Raw genomic sequence first — 20,909 nt, forward strand, 5'->3', positions numbered from 1 at the left:
GAAAAATGACATAAAATCACAAATTGTTACTCTCTTAGATCCTGAAATGTAACTAATGAGTGAAAGCAATCTTGTCATTTTTTCATCAAAAAATTTGTTTAACTAAGAATTGTAATCAAAATCAATGATCATATGATAGCGCTCAATATTTTAGACAGAAATCCCCAAACATTAAATAATTTTTTCAACATTTTAAGAAAATAATATATGAAAATGTAGGTGTGACGGGGTTGAGACTAGCATAACAGGGTTGAAGATGGTAACAGGGTTGAAGAGACAAATACAGCTTTACATATAAACAGTTGTTTACTCTTAAATTCAATGTACAGGACTTTACATTAGCATTATATCTCACTTTGTAACCATAGGAAGGACACCAGATACAAATTGCAGTAGAATTAGGTTTTATTAATCTAAAGTAAAAACAACCACAACAGCACATTAACAACTAACAAACATTGTAAAGTGAATTGCTCAAATGTAACATAATGCGTGTGTGTGTGTGTGTGTATGTATGTGAGGGTGTGTGTGTGTGTGTGTGTGTGTGTGTGTGTGTGTGTGTGTGTGTGTGTGTCTAGGCATAAGAGAGCCTCATGAGTTGTGCTAAAAGTCACCTCATCCTTGCTCCAATAACATACAATTAAACTTGATGAACTGGTTGAACTAATAACAATAATAATCAGTTAACGATTTCAATGTGTCTGTCTGTATCAGTGCCTGTGTCTGTGTCCATGTCAGAGTGTTTTTGCATGTGTGTGCCTGCATCAGTGTGTGTGTCTGTATATATGCATGAATGTGCCGGTTGTTTCATGAATTCATCTTGTGAGTCAGTTCCACACCTCTTTCAAGACTTCCACATGGCGCCTTGTCACAGCCTGTGGGGGTGGAATAAGTTCAAGGACATTATCAAACAGGTACCAGAGGATATCATCCTGATGCGGCCAGAACAATCAGTTTGACCCAACACGATGCATGCATTTGACCTGGACTCATGTTGTTTGTATGTTTAGAAGGATGCCTGGATACAAATCATCGTCATATCTGAGAATACACCATTTACCAATCAGCTCTGGACTTTCCCACTGGATTTCTTTTTCTGGATTCCCCCCACTGCCTGTCTGTGATACAGCTGTTTCTATCTTCTGGCCAAAAGTGAAACACTTGGTGTTGAAGCTCTTGCAGTTAAACTGCTTCCATGTTGTCCACATGCAGCTTACATCACGAACCATCAGTTCTCCTGGAGCTACAGTAATGACCTGGTGAATTGTCATGGTTCCAGGAACAGCTGGTATCTGCTTTGGCATTTTCTTCATAGCTTCCTCAACATCTTCACTTTTCACAAAGAACAGTTTCACACTTGTGTTTGTTTCAGAAAAGGCCCTGAATAACTCTTCTGCATCTGGGATGTCATGTCCCTTTGCTACCATCATGTCAGCTGCTCTTTTGAATGCTCTTCTGTCCAGTTCTGTAGTGAAAAGGTAGAAGTTTCTTCGTTGTTTGTATCGCGTACAGGCTTAAAAAATGCAGCACAGACACTTGTGGATGTTGGCCTTGAAGGTAATCTAGCACAGGATTTAGGTGCTGCCATATTGCTGGAGGGCTTTTATGTCTACTGGGGGAGATGGTGCTAAAGCACACAGGCTCTGAGAGTCCACCAACATACAACACACCAGTATGAAGGGTGGCCTGCTGATGTGAAGCCCCAAAGTGGACAACCTGAATTTGAGAACTGTATTTACAGCTGTAGTTTTCTGAAAAGTCAACATGTATCAAAGTCTCCTCCCCTGACATGTTGTTCTTCAGCTCACGGCAGAAGGCATACTGCTGCTCGATATTAAAGTGATGCATTTTAAATTTCTTTACAAAGCTCTGGAAGAGCTCAATGAGGTCCTCTTGTGTGCCCTCCACAGATTTCTTGACTGTCACCTTGACAGTTGCCTCCATCTCTCATGCTCACTCTGCAGGTTTCTCTCCCTTCTTTCAGGATCAACTTTAAGGCGTTCCCGATACTTCCTTTGCCTTTCTGCTGCTGTTGTTGGTGCCATCTTACTCGCATCCTTAACATGGAACATAAATCACATTCAGCATGCATGCAGTATAAGAATGGTGATTGAATATAATAATAATTAATTTAAATAATTGGATAACTTAACAACCAAAGTATTAAAATCTCAACCCCATCACAATCTCACAACCCCATAACAATCAAAAACATAACAGGGTTGAGTGTGACTAGGTTGAGATTTTTGCACAAACTGGCCACTGCTCAATATAGCGAATACCAGACAGAGAGCACATGGCATGCATGAAATTCAAAATCACCATATATTCATGAACTAACAAAAAACTTTTTCATAAGTAATAGTTTTCTATCTTTTTTTCATGTTACGGCGTTGAGTCATTGAGGTTGACGACCACAATATCACAAGATAAATGACTAAAATAAAGGAAAAGAATGGAGCAACTTGCCTGTCTCTGTGGTCCTGTTGTCCAAAAGACTTCAGTGATGTCACTTCCTGATGTATACGGAATTCTGGATCACACCATTGTTTTTATGGGGGTGGGATCATTCATGTAACGGGGTTGAAGGGTTAGTCAGGTACAGGAATAATTGTGATTTTAATGAATAATTAACAATTAAATTTGAAAAAAATAAATATTAACAGCAAAAGAGCACAAATAGATGTTTAGGTTGATACCAAAATTTATTGACTTTTTAAATAGTTTTATTTGGTATTTTCAAAGTAAACTTTCATCAAGGCCATGAGGGACATGACAAAGGTGGTGTCAAATGAAAAAACTGTATTATTTCCCATAAAAAGATAAAAATTAGTTCAGTTTTTTTACACTGTATTAAAGGGTACATTTCAATATATATGTAAAGCTGTTTAAATAGAAACTTTGGTGACCCAATAGATGAAATACACCATAAGAGGTGAGAGGGACTCAAATTGTGCCATTTTCATGGAATGACTCATTAACAGACTGAACTGGACTTAATAACAGGAGTATAATTTTAGTAAATTATTGTAGTGAGTATCAGCTGCGCTGGGTATGTAAATCGGGCCATCCAGCTGCAGTGCTGATCATACGCGACTCGTGCCAAAAATCCGGACAAATGTCACTTGATCAAGGAGCAAATCTGCATCAGATAAGATCAGCTGACTTTGCGTGTGCGTGCGCTGTGCACAGCGGTGTGTACTCTGTGTGTTAACAAGAAAAGCGCATATGAGAAAGTGGTGCGCAAAAGCAGGGTAGTGACAGAATTGATGCGCATTATTGATATTTGAAGCACGTGTATCTGCACATTCTCACACGGGTACTGTGAAATATATTTTTTACTCACCTAAAGCGCTCGTGCTCTCGTCCACTCCCCACAAAAAAATAGCAGCTGTGCGGTGTCTGTGGCATCGGTGCTCTCATCGCATGTGATGGAGTAAAAATCAAAAGCACAGCTTTATCAGACAGTTGCAGTTTAATGTTGGCTGCCAAGTCTTCAATGCGTCGCACAACTGTACTTCTGGACATGCTGACGTTGTTGAAGTCCTGCACTTTTTCCGGGCACATTATTTCGGTGACTTAAACGAGGCCGTGTTTTATGAGCTCTCCATCTGAAAAAGGCTTGCCATGTCTTGCGATGAGTTGGGCGACCTCATAGCTGGCTATTGGAGCCTTTTCCTGGACCTTTTGAGCACGGAAAAAATACTGTTGCTGACCCTGCAGGAGAGCTACCCTTTGCTTTAATTTCTGCTCTCGCTCAGCACCAGTGTAGGATGCATAGGCCTGATGTTTGGTTTCATAATGACATCGTACATTATACTCTTTCATAACTGCCACAGTTTCAGTGCAGATCAAACAGACACACTTCCCCTTGAATTCTTTGAAGAAATATTCACTCTCCCACCATGTCTGAAATTTTCTGCATTCACTTTCTAACTTTCGCTTTTTTGGTTCTGCCATGTTTAGTAACTTGGGGTAAATTTCTTCTGTGATTGTCCTTTTTGGGGGAGCAACTGCCTTGATCAACAGTAGCTCCCCCTGGTGTTAAAACTAAGAAGTGCAATACACTCAAGCAAAAGTTGAAGTGCGGGCCATATTCTATTCTATTTATAAAAATGGATCGCGGGCCGGAGTTTGGACACCCCTGCCTTAGTGGAAGATGCTGAAGGTTTGCTTGCTAGCTAGTTTTCAAGCCTGCACTTAGTATTAACATTGCATTTGTCAGTGCTTAGAAAGATAAACTAGCTTTTCACACCAAAGTGAAAAATTCTGATAAACAGTGCATATTTCATTATTCATTTTTAGCTTTCACTGTAATGTGCTGCTTGCATGATAAAGTACCAGGTCCTCTGTTTGTGTTTTGCAGCTAAAAAGCACCCACTATGACCACATCATGTAGCTCTAATTTGACACATCCCTGAAAATGTTTTATGCCATGCTATTTACTATTTGAAAGTTTGCATTTTTTCACACTCTTGTTATTTTATTATGTGTAATTCTTACTTTTGGTTTTATCTGCCACTGCGACCCGATGATTTATTTCATCGCCCCATGCAGCTGCAGCAAAGCTTTATTATTTATCTGAAAGAAATTCTTGTGTGGCTTGTAATACAAAAAAGTCATTTTTATGAGGAAAAATCTATTTCTCAAACTGCTGTTGATCTTTTTGTTACCCTGGGGAGAAGTGATGAAAAGTCTCATAGTGATAGCTGTGTGTATTTTTCCATCATTTCTCTAAGTGACTAAGAGTTTAGGAGTTCCCCAGTAACCATTTAGGATGCCAAAACAATACTGAACATCCCCAAAAGCAGATATTGTGGATGCATTTTTCATGAGTCGTTGAACATCAAAGAATGGATCAAGATAAAACATGTATATTTTGCAACAGTGCAGATCACCACTGGTGACAAGTGAACCACTCCCTTTTTCCTCTTCATCACAAATCAGAAATAATGTAACCCTCTCAGAAACTGGACATCTTTCATTAATCTGACATTTCACATCCACCACAAATAAAATGTTATTGATTTTCCATGGGTGTGCTGATGCTGCTTTATACTGTTCTGTGCCAGCCTAATGAGATTGACATGAGCTTTATGTGGCCAAACAGCCAACTAGGGGGCAAAATAAATCTGACAATAGGATATTAGTCATTTTATTGCCCTAAAAAGAGGGCAGAAGTGGAGGAAATTAAAGTATAAGATCTAAGTACAGGATTGTAAACCACAAACCTTGTTACTTTTCTGGCAGCTCACCTGGTGGATGCCAGAGGCCCAAATCCATTTGATGAGATGAACAGGAACACTTTCAGTTGTTTGTCTTTCACAGAGAATCCATTAAAAAGTTCTCACTCCCTTGGTTTACAGTGCGTTTTACTTGTACCCCATAAATCACACCTCTGTCTAGGGCGTCTCCCTACTGTGTTCTTCCACTTTGTACCACACTGGTTTAACAATGTGTCAGACACAAACTCATCATGTACTGCACAGGGTGATGACGGTAACAAAAATGCTATTTAAAAATCAGCCACTAATTAGTGCTTTTAAACATTTTGTGGCAAGTGTGAAGGAAACGTTCAGCATCAATTCATCCAGGGGAAGAAAAATGTAACAAATGGAAAATAAAAGGAAACATTCAATGGAAAGGAAGATGGCAATAAATCAATATGCTGGATGTCTTTTTAGAGGGATATATTCTCGCTCTCAATCTGTCTGTTTAACCATCTGTCAGACAGAAACACATGGAAAAATATAAATTTTCTAATGCATATTTTGATGTGTTATTGTAGATAAATCATCTTTTGCTGAAAAATTACAGTGATATAAGCAGTAGGGAATCCATAATTACATTCCATTTTTTTAATGTTTCCAGTATTACCCACATAAAAGGCCTAAATGCTTTTTATTTTTATTTTTCAATAGAGAACAATTTTCAGGCTCTGGTTGTAGTATCACTTTTCACATAACACATCTATATTAGAGCTCCAGGAAGGAACCTGTTGTCACCTTCTAAGAAAAACTACTACCTATGTTAATAATAAAAAACTTCTACTTAATAAATATTTTCACATTTCTATATAACTTCTGCAGAGACCGTATGTACTTTTAAAATGTTAAAAAGACCACTGGAATCGTAATGCTTCTTTCACTGTTCAGCGTCACTAGGTATTCAAGTTCAAAGGGGGGTCCCAAAGCAACATTGCTTTTAATTGGTGCAATCTGGTTAATCATAATATCACCTATAATTTTGCCCATTCTTTGAGGATACCAATTCATAGTTGAAGGAAAGCAGCAGGGGGTTTTGAATTTTGCTGAATGGACGAGGACGGGCCAACATTATTTGTGATTTGCTCAAATCACCTGTCCTGCCAGCCTCACTCTCTCTCACAGACAGATACAAACATTCAGCCAAACTTAAAGCTATTTTTCAAGATACTATCAACACAGAGTTCTCATTATTAAACACAGAAGAACATTTTGAGGGAACTGTGTCAAATACTGCTGTCCAAGGTGCAAAGTTTCCTGTGCCTTGTTTAACTTTCACAAAACGGTGTGCAGAAAGGAAAACGGCTCCTCGGCCCAACTTTCTCCTGACATTCTAATGAGGACAGTGAATTCGGATGAGTAAGAATCTAATTTCAGAATCACCGGCAATCCACCATCTCACTGACTACAATTTGCTGCCTCGCATACTTTGCACCTGCAGGGTGGAGATTAAATGCGAAATTATTGGACATCTGTCATATTAACGAAAGTTGAAATGTCCCTGGGTCTTTTGAGACTGAGGGAAACGATATTACAATGACATGACAAAATGAAGGCAGGTGAGGCAGTCTTTGATTCTGTCAGAGCTGAGATATCAGAAGTATTAAATCAGATATTTTACAGAAAATCCTTCCTTTCTCTCCTTTTGTTTCTGCATCGACATCTTTCAGTCTCGCTCCAGTACATGATATTCTTCTTCTCTCCGTCCTTTGTTTCTCTTTTTCAGTCTTGTTAATTCTGTCATAAATCATCCTGTGGCAGTGACAGAATTTGATTGTGATCTCGCAGTTTCCTTGTTTGATAGTGTCTCTTGCTTGATTTAGTCCTTTTCACTGAACATACATCAAGCCTTCCTTCTCAGCAAGTGCTGACTGTGAGCTTTTTAATAGACCCTGGTAAAAAGTTATCTTTGAATGGAGAAGGAGCTGCATGGGTTTTAACAAATATCCACTTCCTTCACAGTCTTTCTTTTGATTTCCTTCCTCATTTACTCAGGGCTGTTGATCATGCTTTACTCTGATGTTCAGGGCCTGCATGGAGGATCTGCAAGCTGATTAATTACATCGCTTACAGGCTCTGCCTCAGGGGGTACTGGAATAGTCAGCTCAGGATGAGCTTGATTTAAGCTCTAACAGCATTTTACCCATGATGCCAGGAGGAAGGTCAGAGCAAGTCCACAGAGGAGGCGAGCAGGAGGACAAGGGACTTAACACCAGATGATGGATGCCAGTGGTAATTCAACATTCCCTCAAGGACAAGAAACCTGGCTGTAAAGTAAAAGAAAATAAGTAAATACACATCACCTAATGAGATAGACACATCAAGTCTTCAACTTTGAACTTTGCTGGCATTAAAGCTCTAAAGGAGTGAAAAGTATTAAGTTTAATTGCAGACAGGTATTGCCCAGAGTGCTGTTCAAAGAACTGGCTGTGCCAAATAAAAGGACTGCGAACAGTCAGGTTAATTTTAGTTTCTTTTAAATTCTTTGTTACCAAAACCCCCCAAAATTTTTTACATGGGAGTATGAAGGGCAATTGAAAAGAACTGCAGGACCAAAGTGGGGCCCACAGGGCATCAGTCAAATGATCATATATTATACATTCGCACTGCAGGTTATATTAAACCCGGGAGATGTTATGACCACTGATCTTCTTCTGTGGTAGCCTAAAAATATTATACTTAAATGAATTACTTTATCAACAAGGACATTTTCATTGTGTTGTGACTCTCATTTTTAATGAAATATTTTCCTGCCATTTATTCTATTCTATTCTTTTTCATTATCTATTGACAAAAATCTTATCCCGTACAGAGAGAGACACTAAAACACATCTGCAGTGGTTCCACTATGAGATCCTTCGGTCTGAAAGGAGCCTTTGTCTGCATTTGTAAAGGAAGGGAGTCTGCATTTTTAATCTGTTTCTTTTCTTTTGCATTCAGCAGGGAGGTGAAACCTCCTTTAAACTAAGTTCGTGAGGGTTCATTGTGTAATTCACCTTGATAAGAAATGATTTATTTGGTTGCATACATACTACAAGTTTCAAATAGCTCTTGAAGAAATAAGATAGCTGAGTTTATACCTACTAAAGAGAAGGAGTGCACAGACAATTCATCATTATTGTGACACACAAAGAAGAAAATCTGAAGGGGCGCAGAACCACACTGATGAAACTGATGGAAAAGCCTAAATATAATCAAGAATTGTTTGCCTTTCTACTGGTTGTTGTTTTACATTTTATTAAGAAGCATAAGTCAAATCTGCATTTTATTTTGTATTACATTTTTTTCTGTGTTTTATGCTCTGTGAATTAGACCGTGGTGTTATATTGCTGCCAGTAAGTTGCGAAATAAACCTGCATTTAGCAACATTATTTTGTTTCTAAATAGCAAAGAGAGCATTTTAATTGCAAGGTTCAGACGTCTTCCTAGGAGCTTAAAAACCAATCAGTATCCTACTTCAGCTGCCCTGGAAAGCTGCTCCATCACCCACCCTCAGTTTTTCCTCTCGCTTCTCAGTATGTTTGACAGCAACCAAACAACATTAGTTCTTGGGAATAATTCTGACTTCATAATGAAAGCACATCCATTGTATCAAAGTGGACCCATTTCCGAGATTTTCAGGGGTTTTGTAATACAGCTACATTACCGATGTTGATCTTACTGCCTCACCTAACAAAAGCTCCAGCACCACCACAGTGTTTTAAGGCCCGAGTTTTAATATTAATGCCTTAAAATATCAAGTGTGAGAGAAAAAAACTCATATAGAGAAGTGTGCAAAAGTCTTGAGCCAACTCTCTTTTCTTTGCTTTCTACATTTTGCTCTGAGAATGACAGATGGTAGCTACTGAAACATATAAACAGACATTGAAACACAGTGTCAAAGGCAAAGTTTCTACAATTATTACAAGTTTGAAAGTCAATATTGGTGTGACCAGCTTTTTTTTTTACTGTAGACTGAACTCTCATAGGCAAGCATTTTTGTAATTTCTTTAAGTAGTCTTCGGGAATAGTTCTCATGGACATTTCAAAGCTCTTCTTTGGATGTTGGCTGCCTTTTGTTCTTTCTTCTGTAAAGATGAGCCAACACTGCTTCAAAGAAAGTGAGGTCTGGGCTCTGGAAAGGACAATCAGTGAGTGACGGTGTACCATTGTATGTTTCTTTCTGTCCAGGTATGCTTTTGCTGCTTTGAATCATTGTCATTGTGTACTACTCACGCTTTCCAGATGGTATCGTGTGGTGAATGAAAATTAGATTGCACTTGTATGTATTCATAATTTAATCAGTTTTTGACTGACTGAAATATAACCCCAAACCATGACACAGCCTCCACTGTGTTTTATAGACCCCTCTCCTGACCTTCTGCTTACATATTGATGACAAGTTCCTCGCTTTTCTTCATTACAAAAAACAGAATAGAAACAGCTCTCCATTTAGTCCATATCTAATGAAGATTCATTACAGAAGAAGCATCAATTGAAGGGCGCCTGATGCATCTCTCAGGCCTTTGCTAGATTTTTGCCCATTTCTTAAGAACACGACTTTCAAATACCATTCATCTGCTGTAGATGGCTTTTTAGGCCTGCCACTTATTGTGCTCCCTTTGTCTGTTTTCCAGAGGAAGCACACACAGACACAAACACACACACCATGCCGAGGTATGCCAGGTAATAGCTTTTTGGGAATCACATTCTTGGTGCAAAACTTTGCTATCTTAGATATTTTCATAGATTCAGCTAAAGACATGGACAATGTTGTTTTATGACAGGTTAGTAGTAACAAAGTGCCTAAAGATACAATCTACAATTGTTTTTTTTGTTAAGTTGTCTGTTATGTGCGGGCTGAACTCTATTCCATCCCTAGAGTTAGGAGTCTTTTGTCAGTGTGAAGTCACTTAACAGAAAAGCTAAAAAAAAAAAAAAAAAAACAGAAACAAACAGAAATGCTGATTCCTCTAAAACTATTCAGGTGGAACAAAAATAAGTGAAAAAGCAGCCAATGTCCAAAGAAAATCTTTGAAAACCCTTCAGAAAATCGCGAGAACTATTACTTAAAAACATTACTAGGAAATCTGGCAACTTGGAAGCAAAATATGTAGAGAAAATTCAACTTTAGCCTTTTGCAGAGGACTGTACATGCCTAATAATTAGCTAAAACAAAAACAAAGAAGGTGTTTACCCTTTGATATGTATTTTACATTTCACTGCACATTTAATTGTTAATTTGCAAATCGATAGGGGAAATCAAATGGATAGTTTGAGGTTTTTTCAATTAATAATAATCATGAAGGAAATTTTCGAGTTTGCAGACATGAACAAACGGGTAAATTTCTCAAGCATGGAATCACATCCATCCATTTTCTGATTCAGAGGGGACGCACACTGGGCCAAGTTATTCAGTGTTAGACGTGTGCCAGTGGAAACCCATGAATATTCTCTGCATGTGAGCCTAGCTAATAGGCCCTTCCTGGAATTCAGATGGCTACTGTAAATTACTCTCTGATCAAATTCATCATCGCAACTGTGCCCCAGAATCAACGTAATGGCACATGTGACACTGTATTTAATCACTGCGGTTTATTTTTTGTTTATTTATGAAACAATAAAAGCCATGAGTCGTTAATTCCACAGAATAAAGATCATTTGTTGGATGATTAGTACTTGTGTATACTGGGGTCATGAGAGACAAAGAATCTCGGCAGCACAATGTCATTAAGATTTTATCGAGGATTAAGCCTCCGCCTCCTTTTTACTATCAGTTCATTCTCTCACTCGCTGCTCTCATTGCTTATTTCCTGAAAGACAGAGACAGAGAAAGATAGAGCTTTACAATGCCTTCATTGTCCAATTAAAAAGGTATTTAGGCTTTTTATTTCAGCCCCACTGACACCTTTACCACCACCCACAAAGGGAACACCCTAAAGTAAACATAAATAATTTGCAAATTTAAAACTCCTCAAAGACTTCCACAACCCTCACTGTCAAATCATTTTCAGAGCCAACTGTAGTCTAAACAGTCTTTCAAAATGTATTCCACCACAGAGGAATTGTTGGCGGCGGTGGCCACAAACGTGGGCATGTATTTACATTAGAGTGCATATTTCCTCCAGCCTCAGGTCAGACGTTAGGCACTTCAGGCTTACTTCATTTACTAGTGTCTTCCCTATCAGACCTTTAGCTAACACTATGGAAAACAGTCAGGGCGGAGCAGCCAGCCTGCTGCTTCACCAACAAAGGCAGTTAAGCTTCCCTGCTGGCTCTGTGCAATTCCAGCTGTTGGGCGGGGGGAGGGGGGGGGGGGAGTTGAACAAGACAAGGCTCTTTTAAGCCTGCCATCTGGGGTGAGATGGGTAGAGGTGCAGGGTGAGTCAGGTGTGTGATTGGAATTCTAGGGAGCTGTAGTGTTTGAGTAAAAACTAATAAAAAAAAGTTATGAATCACAGATTTGAAGAGGGAGGGATGTAAATGGTGGGGAGCCACAAATATACACTGTTCAAAAAACAAAATTAATGTATATCTTGCAGGATATCTATGGTGATGTGGACTGTGTAATGCATTAAGAATGAAAGGATGCCACATCAATTGACGGAAATTAAAATGATCAACCTATAGATGACTAAATTCAAAGACATCCTGAAAATCAAAGTGAAGAAATGATGTGGCAGGCTAGTGCATTTTGCTGAAAATTCATTGCAGAAACTAAACACAGTACTTTGTGGTTTGTATGGCCCCCAAGTGCTTGTTTGTGGGAGATCCTCCTAATGAGATGATACATAGTGTCCTCTGGGATCTCCTCCCAGATCTAGACCAGGGCATGACTGCGCTCCTCGACAGTCTAAGCTTAAACACAATGTCCCAAAGGTGTTCTTTTGGATTTAGGTCAGGTGAGTATCTGGGCCAGTCAATGGTAACAATTCCTTCATCCTCCAGAAACTGCCTGCACACTGTCGCTACACGAGGCCAGGACGTACTCCACCAGAGTATGGCCTGACGTCTGACAATGGATCCAAGGATTTTATCTCAATACCTAATGCCAGGCGGGGTGTTATCAGCTAGCCTGTAGAGAGCTGTGTTTTCTGCATGGGTATGCCTTTCCAGACCATCCCTGACCTACCAACAAACAGCTGAACAATGTTACAGGCAGCATATGGTTCTCCGTGGCTTCTCCATACCCTTCACATCTGTCACATGTGCTCAGGCTGAACCTGCTCTCAACCAGTGGTGGACCTGCTAATCCTGGTATTCTGTGGCAAATGCCAATCAGTCTCCATGGTGCTTGGCAGTGAGCATAGGGCCCATTAGAGGATGCTGGGCCCTCAGGCCTCCCTTACAAAGTCTCTTTCTGATTATTTGGTTAGAGACACTCACATCATTGGCCTGCTGGAGGTCATATTGTAGGGCTCTGACAGTACTCATCCTTGTTCTCCTTGCACAAGAGCAAGTACTGGTTCTGCTGATGGGTTAAAGGCCTTCCACAGCCCTGTCCAGCTCTCCTAGAGTAACTATCTGTTTTTTGAATCTCCTCCATGCTTTTGAGACTGTGCTGAGAGGCAGATAACCTTCAGGCAATGGCAATGGCAATGGCATATTGATGAGCCATCTTGAAGAAGTTGGACTACCTGTGTAACCTCTTTAGCGTCCAGGTGTCATCTCATGCTATAAGTACACACTGACCCCTGCCGAATGCAACACTAGTGAAAAAACAGGCCAAAAAAATGAGGAGGGAAGAATGTGTGTGGCCTTCACCTGTAAAAGCATTCCTGTTTTGGGAGTTGTCTCATTGTTGTTAACTCATTCTTGATTTCATTCCTCGGCTACTAAGCTCACAAAGTTAATAGTTTAACTGACTTGCTGCTATAATCAATACAGAGAATACAAATATTTTTTGCAAGATGCAAACACAATGAATTTGAGGTTTACAGAAAACTGAAATGTAAGTAGGAAAATGTCTTTGGGATGTTTATGAGTCTCAAGTTTTTTAGTTTGTTCCTCAAGTTCAGCTTTCCTCTAGCTTACAGTCAATTAGCCAGCTTCATTCAGACAAGTCATTCTGTTTCAGTCTCCAGTCAGTTTCATTTCTAAAGTGCTCTTGAATTAAAAAAAAAAAAAAAAAAGTCAAGTTGTCCAGTATGGACAATGTGAACTCAGGTAAAATGAAAGAAAAGGGTCTCTTCCTCCAGCAAAAGAAAAAACTCAGAGCAGCTCCCTGGAGTAATGAGGTGTTCAGGGCAGGCTCATCATCTTCTTCATCAAGGAGAGTCCCAGTCGATGGGCATTTCCTTGAAATCACAAAAACTCAGTGTGTATAAAACAGGTATATTAATGCATTAAATCAAGAAATATGATTTCTTAATGGCCAGTCATTAAAGATATTATATATGAACTCAACACCAAAGCATTAACAATTACATTTATAAATTACACGCTAATGTGTACTAATTTAGGAGTGCATTTTATAAATGATGAATTAAGCATTTACTAACACATTTCTAATGCTTAAATAGTGTGTAGTGTCATACTGCTTTTGACAAATCTAGTTTATTTTGAAAGGTGGGAGTATAGAGCAGTAAATGAAAAGCCACAAGACAATTATTATGACCCCCTGCTGCACTTTAACAGTCAGGCTGTGAACTAGTGAGCTTCGGTCCTTCCACACCTAACCTTTTTGGGTTTGACGAAATGAGCTCTGCTGAGATTAGCCATTAGTTCAGTTCATCACTGTCTCGGGAGGTTCCAAGAAAACTCCTGTGGGGTTTGATCTGTGATGTGAAACCACATCGTTTTGTGTAGTGATTTCATACTCATTACAGGTTCTGACCAAGGATTTTTAATATCATAACTACTGTTAAACCTTTCCGTTAAGAAAAATACTCCCTGATCTGTAAGTGTGAAACCGTGCAAGGTCAGTTGGTAACCATGGTAACATGTATTACATACAGGCAAAGACCATACAGTATGGTGTTGCTTAAGATCCAGACCTTTCGCTTGGGTTGTTTAGTATTTCAAATATTATATGGTGTCATTAGCACTTACAGCTCTTTATGAGAAAAGAAACAATGTGGTGGCTAAAAACAAGTCGCGCATCATTACCTCTACCAAGGAATTTATGTTTTTGGTTGCGTCTGCGTGCATGCATGCCATTCTGTCTGTCTTTAAATTGGATAGCTCGAAAAGTTTTGATTGAATTCTGATAAAACTTTGTAGGGGGTAGCCTGGGGTCATGGTAACAATCCATTAAAATCTGGCTTATATCCACCAAGGTCTTCAAGGTCATCTCAATGATTTATTGGTTGAAAATGGACAAAAAGTGTGGTGTGCATTGTTAACATAAGGAAAGTACTGTATGGAGATTTAAAATATCATGTCAAATTTGACCTCTGCCCTCTCCTTCAAGGTCAATAGACTGATCTGAAGGTCATCATGATAATAATGCTGTATAGAGATATTTAAAACCATGTTTCTTGCTGCCATTGTTGATCTGGCAACATGTAGGCATATGGGGAATGATATATGGGGATTCTGAATATTTCAGATTTGACCTCCAATCTTAATTTTACATTTCATGTCTGCCTTTTTTTTTTCAAGTTGACCCAGATGACCAGATGACCATTTAATATTTTTACTTGACTACAAACCTTTTAAACTGCACTGAATGAGAACAAAAAGACCAAAATGTATATATACAAAACACAACACTACAAGTGGATTTAGCATTAGCTATAGCAAAGTGACCAGTTTGACATCTATCAGTTAAGTAGCTCAATGGACTATCAAAGAGGAGGGGATGTAACCTTTGTTTTGTTCATTTTAACAGTTCTGAGAGTTAAAAGCTTACCACTACAAACATATACAGCACATATGTAACACACTGTAAACTGTGAAGCTACATTAACCCAAGTTAGCTTTGACGTTTCTGTCCTCCTTCTCTCCTTTAATATCCACTTTAAGTTTGACTTTTTGCTAGGATTTGAAATTTAGCATTGCAGCTGCAAATAAGCACAAAAATAGGAGCAGAAGAAAATAAAGATATGTTAACCTATGCTAAGGTGTTATTTGCCCTTTTGATTTCAGTTGTTTTTAAACCTGATCGTTTTGTATGATATATTTAAAATGAAAAAGAAAAGAAATGGTCAGATTTCGAAGAGTCACTGTAAAGTGTAAGTAAAGTAAGTAAAGTAAAGTGTAGTTACTTTAGTCTGCAGGTGCTTTTCTTGGATTAGTCTGAATAATTCACAACCTTTGCCAAGTGAATTGTTTTGTAAAGGTTATGCTTGTAGAGAACAGATTGTACACAAATGCCACAGGGGAGCAGAATTTACATGACTGGAAGAGGAATGACATTAACTGGACTTAAACTTGCTCAGTGTGGTCCGCAGAGTCCTCATTTCGTTCAGTGTTACAAAGTCACAGTTTCATTCACATCCGTGAATCTGATTAAGGATTTATCTCTAATACCTAACTGCAGATGCAAATTCCCGAATAATAAACTCAAGGTCTATGACAATAACATTATCATTGATGGTAACTTCTTGGCAAATTCTCCTAACAATCCTTGAAAAACTTTAATTTAGTGCGTCTCTTCTGTTCTTTCACCTGACCAATCTGCTACAAGTAACAGTGCAATTGAAAAACAACAAGACAAAGGAAGGACAAAAATAGAAGCATCTATCTGTCGCTTCTGCAAGCAGACCCATATTTCCAGAGATCTCATCCCTCTCACCCCCTTGGGGTGACCCAGGAACAATTTGTCAAGCTATTTTTCCACGTCATAGACTCCAAGAGCTATAATTTGCCCCGACAGCAGAGCAGTGCACTGACAGGCTAGTATATCCATGTGTTGAGATTTGCAGTTGGGCCAGGTCAGAGCTGAAATGCTTGTTCACGCGGTATACTGGGTATTTGGCCTGGAGAAATTGGCTGGTAAATTCTACCCAAAGCTCCAGAAACAGACTAGCGGGGCTCATTCAGTGCAAGAACAGCTGTGACAAAAGCTCACAGCTGCTATGTTCAGGAATCTCACTAAGTACGTGTGAGTCTGTTGTCATAGGCTAATACTACAGAAGACACTAAAGGACAAGGACTTTTTTCACTTTACCTCTACTGTCAGATGAATTTTATAAAAATATGTGATTGTAAGTTTGTACAGGTCCCTTTTTCCCTACTTTCTGCTATCATCATAATCACAGAAACACCAGTGTGAATAAGATGATAGGCGGTAGTAAAATCGGCCAGTAATCATCATTCATTTGAATCATTATGATGAATTACTAAATTTTAAGATAAATTATCTCTACAAAAGGCCCCATTAGACCATCATAGGTTATGCAAGATATGCATAATGGCTTAAAAGATTCAAAGTCAGTATTTCAAGAAATCTTTATTGTATCATTATTATGAATACAGACGTTTTTCATATATAGAGAAGGTGATCCCCCTAACTCTGAAAATATATCAAAATATTTAACACAGATGGCAGACTGTTTGGGGCCACTGGGGAACATACAAATACATTAGTGTAACAAAGAAAATACAAAATAAACAACAATAATAATAGCAAAGCTTAGCAAGAGCATTATTAGTTATGTAGTTAGTGTATCTTACTTTTGTATAGTTATAAAATGAAAACGTTATGCTTTTCTTTAACACAATTTCCAGCTTTTATCCAAAGTATAATCCACGTACAAGCTTATTTAGGAGGATCCTTTAATTATTGCATCAGGTAATTTTCAGTAATTTCAAGTAAACATTATTTTTTAGAGGGATTTATCTGATGAAAGCAATCACGGTCATTTTGACCCCAATATAGAACAATTGAAATCAAGACACAAAAAACAACTGGGCAGCCCAGAGACAGAATCTCTCCAGCATGTCCTGGGTCTGCCCCGGGTCTTCTTCCCTAAAGGTCATGCACCAAACACCTCACCTAGGAGGCTTGCTGGAAGCATCCTGGGCAGACACCTGTTCCACCTCAGCTGGCTCCTTGTAGTGGGAAGGAGTAGTGGCTGTATTGTGAGCCCCTTTCAAGGGACCACTCTTCTTCTAGGATAGAGCCCAGACATCCTTTGGAGGAAACTCATTTCTGCTGCTTGTGGTTTAACTTTTTTTGGTCATTACCCACAGCTCATAACCATAGGTTTGGGTAACAACATAGATTAATTTCTATAAATTGACAGCTTTACTTTCATACCCAGCTGTCTATCAGTCTAGCACTCTACTTTCCCCTCACTTGTGAACAAGAACCTGAGATACTGGAAGTGCTTCACTTGGGGAGCACTCATCCCTGACCCGGAGTGGACACTTCACTCTTTTCCAGCCTGAGAACCGTGGCCTCAGAATTGGAAGTGCTAATTCTCATTCCAGCTGCTTCATGCTCAGCTGCAAACCACCCCACTGCAAGCTGGAGGTCATGGCTCAATGAAGTCAAGAGAACCACATCATTTGCAAAAAGCAGGAGACGAGATGCTGAGTCCGACATCCTCCATCCCTTGGCTACACCTAGAAATTCTGTCCATAAAAGTTGTGAAAAGAATCTTAATATAAGGGATAAGGGACAGCCCTGACAGAGACCAGGAGAGGTCAAGGTTTTCACTGAACCAACTAAAATCAGCTAAAGCTGAACACACACAACAATCACTTATAGCATAGGCATTTGCCTTATGCTATGCTTAGGGCATGCTGGCTGTGCTACCTTCTTGTCTGCGTTTTGGGAGGAAGAATAACACCTTTTTTCGAGTAGATTGTCTAGCCGAGTGTTGGACAGTCACATCAGCTGGTGCAGTTTTCTTCACTTTCAGGAGAGTCATTGCTTCTTGGACTGGGCCCCGAAATGTAGCCGTATCAGCTCTCCTTTTCACGTGTGACCTGACCAGTGCACACATCAGCTGTCTCGGGGAGATACAGTGATGTCTCCAATTTTCCAGTCTAGGAAGTCTCCCATCCAGATGATGAATGCCATAATTTTGTTCTTTAATGTGACAGAAACCTTAATTTGGGGTCCACTGCAAAAGTCAACTGAATAAAGAGCTTCACTTGTTAAAATTGTATTTCTATTATTTCTATTTTTTTTTATCACTAATCAAAGCAGAAACAGAAAACCACAATGTGACATCATTAGGAATAAACTGACAATTTCATTAAAAAAGAAAAAACACCTGTGCAATCTGATTAAAATATACCTCTGTGATCTCTGCAAACCCTAGGCAGTAGGATGAGGGTTAATTAATTTCGTAGGAGAGCCATTACTTTGTTGTGCAGATTCAGCTATATAAGGAAATGAGCAATGAACATAGCATAACCACAACAGTCTCATTCCCAGGGCTTCAAATCCTGTCATTTTGTCAAAGCTGCTAGCATCTAAAAAATATGCATAAGATGTCCTTTGGTGTCTGTGCTGTGATGCACCTGGTTTATGCAATAGTGAGATGGGTGTGCCTCTCAGCTCATCTCTTATGGATGCTTGTAGAGGACCCCTCGAGTAGCATGGTGAAAATTGATTTTCAACTTGCAAGTGTTGCGACGGGAGAGTTTTTATCCAAACCATAATATTTTACCATATCCAAGTAGTTTTTAGTGCCTAAACCTAACCATTAAAGTAAGACCAAAACAGGCTAGTAATCATCATTCATGTAAGCAAGAAGCAAGAGAAAATGAAACAAATCAGCCAGTAAAAACCAAGGACACAAAGTTAAAAAAACAAATAAACTCCCAAACCACAGTTTGCTGGCCGATAAAGCTCTAACTGTGTTGTTCTTTAAAAGAGATTATCTCTTGGTGTCTAGTAATGCCAAGGCTGGTGCAGGAAGACACACTGGCTAATCTCTGAGATGTGGCATTAGACAACAATTGGAGTATTCGATGCCCTGGGATTGGAACATGTTGTGGTAACATGTGAATCCATGTAAATGCCACCCTCACCATGCCTGGTTCAAAAATAAACCTACAAACAGTCCAGCATGTAATCTGCATACATGGTTACTTTTCAGACGTAAAATCAGCTGCTGACATCAAAAATGTGAAACAAAATTTTAGTAAAGGCCTGCTATTTTGATATATTTCCTTGTTATCTATATAATTCCTATTTCTGACACTTTCTGACATGTCTTATCCATATACTTAATAATTTAGTTTGATGCCCGTATTCTCTAATAGGAAGAGGAGTGGAGGATGAGATGAAGCTTTACTGAAATATCACAATTGGTAAATTTGATTTTAAGATTTTCAGAATTAAAGCCGAATCCTTATAATCACACACTTCACAGTCAACTGCAGAGCACTTGAGCAGTCGCAGGAATAATAGCAAAACCATAGAGAATTATAAGTGATTTGAAAGACAATCACGAGCATTGGAATTTTGAATAAAATAAGCCTGCAATAGATGGAGATGCCTAATGACTCTTTAAGTGTCAAGCGCTCGAGAATCGACAGTAATGATGCAAAGCAATTGTCAGCACTCTATTTTTTACCTCCTCAGACTGCAGTCCTTTGTTCACTGCACATCACTCTTGTTATTCTGTTTTCTCTCTCTTCTATATAAATAAAGTGCTGCCTTGTTTTTCATTTCTTTTGTTGTTTTTTGTGTTAATTTGGTTAGGAAATGTGGTTTTGTTGTCTCCCAGAAACTTAATAAACGGCTCATCAAAAATAGTGCAAACTGAATTTAAACTGGGGTTGAAAAAAATTGGGGAGTTTTTATAATGTCCTGTATTTGCTTTTTGGCTTTTTGAAGGTGTTCTCAGTTTGCATATTTGAAACTGAAATGAGTTTTTCTTTCTTTGCAGATTGCAGTATTTCTGACATCTCATCTCTCCTTTTTGTATTTGGAACAGAACAACAAGCTTCATCTTCTGGCTGTTGTTGGAGCTGTAGTCCCTTGAGGTTCTTCTGTAATTCAGCATCATGCTTCTCCAGCTACTGCTTCAACACAATGATTTCTTTCCTTTGCAGTCTTTACACACAAAAGAAGTTGTGCTGGTGGAGAAAAAGTGAGTGCAGATATGACCGTCTTAGGCATTGTATCAACACAGTTTGTTGTTCCACATGTAACAACCCACCATGGGTGTTGTACATTATACAATTAAATGACCTATATACTTTAAGTAGCGATCATAGGGACAGATACTATTTATAAATCAGGGGACGTTCAATAGTTTTGCAGTAAATACTGCATACAGAAAGAAGCGAAAGGTCTAATTTACCAGAGGCTGATGGTAAACAAGACTATAGCCCTCCAAGCTCCTCTATGGATTATGAGCTTTGCTCTGTCAGTAGACCGGAGCACACTGAGTGTCAGAATTATGCAGCTGAGAGTATGTTGGTAGCAAACACATCATGGTTTAAACTAAACAGATCTGTCAGGTTTATCATGAATATATACATGCACACAGACCACACAATCACACACATGTGTAAAAGAAAATGCACACAGAAGAATACACACTGATGAGTTTTGATGACTTTCTAATTATTGGTTTTACTTTGGTTGACAAAAATAAATAAATAAATGGCACAGATGTGAAATAAAACAGTGATGCTAAATTTAGGGATATTTTGAGGTTCTTTGATGCTGTTGCAGGTTACAGTTTGGGCAAAAATGATGATTTACTGGCCTTAAATTGTCAAGAGGGTTCTCCAGTCAGACCATTAGATGTC

At 38.9% G+C, this 20,909-nt stretch overlaps 1 pseudogene; it reads right to left on the bottom strand.

Moving 5' to 3' along the window:
- Positions 1-827: 827 nt before the first annotated feature.
- Positions 828-1,944, bottom strand: LOC146376030 (uncharacterized; annotated as a pseudogene).
- Positions 1,945-20,909: the final 18,965 nt, after the last annotated feature.

Source organism: Perissodus microlepis, chromosome 12 (assembly GCF_051167445.1).
Source record: "Perissodus microlepis isolate ML-2025 ecotype Zambia chromosome 12, ASM5116744v1, whole genome shotgun sequence".
NCBI classification, from domain to species: Eukaryota; Metazoa; Chordata; class Actinopteri; order Cichliformes; family Cichlidae; genus Perissodus; species Perissodus microlepis.